The 4058-nt window shown below is 39.8% G+C and overlaps 1 pseudogene; it reads left to right on the plus strand.

The window, feature by feature from the left end:
• The first annotated feature begins 2439 nt into the window (after positions 1-2439).
• Positions 2440-4058, plus strand: LOC119543852 (annotated as a pseudogene).

Raw genomic sequence — 4058 nt, forward strand, 5'->3', positions numbered from 1 at the left:
TGCAACAGAGTGTGTATTATGGTAATACTTTTTTTTTTTAAGTACAGAGAGAAATTTAAAACTCTTTTCTTTCTGTAGTATGCCTTACAGGTTTTCTTCAAGCTTCAAGGGAAGAAAAGGCACCAGAAGATTTATGTACTCAGCTTGACATATATACATCATCTTTGTAACAAAATCTCTTTGCAAGGAACAGGTTAAATGTTTAACCATGTCGTTGCCCTCATGTCATCATTCCCTCGCACTTTGAGGCAGCCATTCCAGTGTATCTTGACACTCTCTCTCTGCCTTGTGCTTAGCCTCCGAATCCTTCTCAACACTGCATTTCGCCAGAGGTTGGTATCTGCTAGCTCAGGACATTATGCTAAAATCAAGTATAGAAGTGTTGAAGAGTATTTGTGACATTGTTCACTGAATATTGTCATAAGGAAACTCTGTTAAACCAGGAGGCATAGCATTTTATCAGCAAAAGCTCTTTTAGGAAGATACAGTGAATGCTTCAGAATGTTTAAAGAAAAAAGTAAAAATCAATTTACGCATGATGAATTTTAAATTACAATGAATGCTGCGAATACAGAAAATCGAGAATATTTGGGGGGGCTACAACACTGAACTTGAAAATTAATAAAATAGAAAGAAAGAAAAATTTTCATGAAGTATTATAAATTAATGTGATTTACTTTCAGGTGCACAGGAGAAATTTTGTGTTATATAGCTTTTCTCCCCCATCTATTTTTTTTTGTTTTTTGGTAGGTTCTATTTCTTATAGACTTGTCATATTTTATTCTTGAAATATGGAAGTAAGCAATGACTTATATTTTGGAAAAACTGGGATTTCAGAAAATATTTTTGAATTATAGAAAACATTTTCCCCTTTCTAATTTTCTTTTTAATATGTAGGTAACCAACTGTGTGTTGCTGCCAGTTAAGATTCTGTGACACAGGTTAATGGAAAAATACAGTGAAATAAAACCAATTCCACTACCCATATTGAAGGTCAAGTTTTTGGGTTTTTTTGCTGGTTTGATTTTTAGCTGAATTCAATATAATCTGATGTAAAAATCGAAACTGCTAAGTTTTTTCTGAAACAGGTTCCCAAAAATGATTGTTAGTCCTTAAGATTGTGCCATGTGTCAGCTGTATCTGACCCAGGATGAACAGAATCAAGGTTAGACTGGCTTAGTGGGGCAGGACACCTCTCTGTTTGGATGTCCAGTAGGCAGTGCAAACATGCCCTACCCTAAACAGAATTCTCGATTCTACCTGCCCCCCACAACCTACTCCCTTCTCAGGGCTCCCCATCTGAATAAATTGCACTGACATTTTCTTGGTCGTTCAAGCCAAAGTCATCCTTAACTTCTCTTTTTCTTTTGGATTCAATATCTAATTCATATAAAATTACTGTTCTTATTGCTGTTAGAATATATTCCCAATTCACCTATTTCTGACCACCCTCGTCTAAACCACCGTCACCTCCTCCTGGTTGCTGCTTTCACCTCCACACTGGTCTCCTTACTTCAATTCTGTTCTCCTCAAAGCAGTCAGGGATTGTCTTAAAGCCTAAATCAGGGAACACCATTCCCTGCACAAATCCATCCAATGGCGGCCCATCGTCTCCCACTGGGAACATCCTGCAAATCTCTCACCAAGCCCAATGTGCACTGCCTAATCTGGCTCCTGGCCACTATTTGGCCTCATTTCCTAGCACTCTTCCCTTCACTCCAGCCTTACTGGCCTTGTGGTCCTTTAAACATCCCAAGCATTTTCCCACCTCAGGGATGTTGTATTTTCTGTTCCCTGCACCATGGATGCTGTTCCCCTAGATACCTGCATGCTCACTCTTTCTCTTCATTCAGGTCTCTGCACAAATGTCTCCTCTGATATCCTGATCACCTTATCTAAAATGGCACCCATGGACTATCTGAGATTAAATATGTCTACATATTAATTTACTTGTTTACTGTCCATTTTCTCTAATATTATTTAAGGTGTGTGAGGGTTGAGACTGCATTTTGTTTACAGCTATGTCTTTGGTGCCACAAACAATGCCTAGCACAAATTCAGTGTGCAACTAATCTTTGATGAATGAGTGAGCACATTTTTATCCTTTCTTGTCTGAGAATAGTTGGGCCCACATAAATGGGTTATCGTCTCTGGATCTTTCCATAGGGTGAAAATAATTCACTCCCTCTGCTCCCCCTCCTTTTTTATTTTCCCCTTTGTGTGTGTGTGTGTGTGTGCATGCATACCTGTGTCTAAAATGTTTTAAAATTTAAGGCTAATCAGAGATTACATTTCAAAGCAGGAAAAAGGTAGCACTAGCTGTTTCTTAAGTCAGAGTTCCAGATAGAATTCCACAGGAAAGATTTATTCCATTCCATGGCAGCACAGTGGTGAAAAAATATTTTCTAGATGTGTGCAAAGCACATTTCTGGTTTCCTAATGTCAGCAACAAGCACCAACGATCTACCAGATTGGCTCTCCAAAGACCTAGGAATGCTTTCTGATGAACCTGTGCTAAGTTTTCATAATGTTTACTGTTGAGTGAAGGTTGAGTGGCTTCCACTTAGTAAAAAAACGATTGAGAAGTAGATATTGAAGGATGTCAGTGGTATAATGAAAACTGGTCTTAACGCCAACCTGGGACCCTCTGGCAGAGGTAAGTTCTTGTTAGACATATTGGCAACCGGGGAGGACTCCAGTGGTCTCTGGAGATGTCTTGATAAATGGAACCTCTCTAACTGCCAACTTCAGATTATGTAGTCCAAGGTGATATTGTGATGAGGGCTTTGACAGTAAGAGAAAACTTACAATTTGCAGCAGCCCTTTGGCTTCCAACAAGTAAGAGCAATCAGGAAAAAAATGAATGCATTAACAGAATCATTCAAGAATTGGACTTGGGCAAAGTGGCAGACTGCAAGGTGGGAAACCAGTTTATTTGGGATGTGTCTGGAGTAGAGGAAAAGAGGGCCAGCATCAGAATAGAGCTTATTATGGATCCAACTGTCTTGTTTCTGAATGAGCTCACCACTGGCTTAGAGGTCAGTACATCATATGCAGTCCTTCTGCTCCTGAAGAAGAAAGACATCAAGGCAGAGAAGGACAATCACTTTAATCTATTCACCAGCCTTGTGGCACCATTTTCAAGCTGTTCTATAGCCTTATCTTTCTGACTTCTGGAACGGTGCTATTCCATAGCTCTGCAAAGGAAACACTGGCATATTTTGCATCTACTGGTTACCAGTGTGAGTCCTATGACAATCTTGCTGATTTTCTTCTTGGATGTCCTTAACAGAGACTTCTCAGCTGTGACCCTAATCTGAAACCAAAGCAGTGGGAAACCTGGGGAAATTGAGGACCCTCCCAAGCAGGATAAACAACGCATACAGAAATTAGCTGAATTGCATGTTAATTCCTCTTTCTACAGAGAAACTAATCTGAGTTACATGGGCTCTCAGTAGGCAAAAGAAGAAATGCAGAGCTTTCACAGATACAGTGTACACCACTTCCTTTTGCCATCAACTCAGGTGGGTGTCCAAACCGGCATTTCAAAAAATTTACTTAGCAATCCACATGCCTCCATTCCTGACATAATAATGCCAGTTATAATGGAACTGATTATAGGGACTCTTTACTTTGGTTTAAAAAATAACCCTGTAGGAATTCAGGATAGACTAGCTTCCTTTCTTCTTGACCTGCAATCAGTGTTTTAACAATTTCTGAGTGATCTCTCTTTGGGCTCTTGAAAGAAGCAATTTCTGCGTGAGTGTGTTAGTGGCTCTTATAGAGTATCATCACATTTCTTTGGAAAGCTGATATCTGCCCTCCTCCCCATGAAAAGTTTACCAAGTATCATTCTGATGAATGCATTATATTTCATGTTGGGACTGAAGCCAGAGGTGGAAGCCTTCTTTACCAGGATACTTTCCCTCATGAAGCTTGCTCTGACTTCCTATGCCTTGGCTCCAGTTACTGCTGCAGGTCCGAATGATGAATCTTCAGCCATTCTCCTCTTTGACGTCTTTTTGTTTGTGATGGTGATTTTTCAGGCCTCTTGGTGA

The sequence above is a fragment of the Choloepus didactylus genome, chromosome 9 (genome assembly GCF_015220235.1).
Source record: "Choloepus didactylus isolate mChoDid1 chromosome 9, mChoDid1.pri, whole genome shotgun sequence".
NCBI lineage: Eukaryota > Metazoa > Chordata > Mammalia > Pilosa > Megalonychidae > Choloepus > Choloepus didactylus.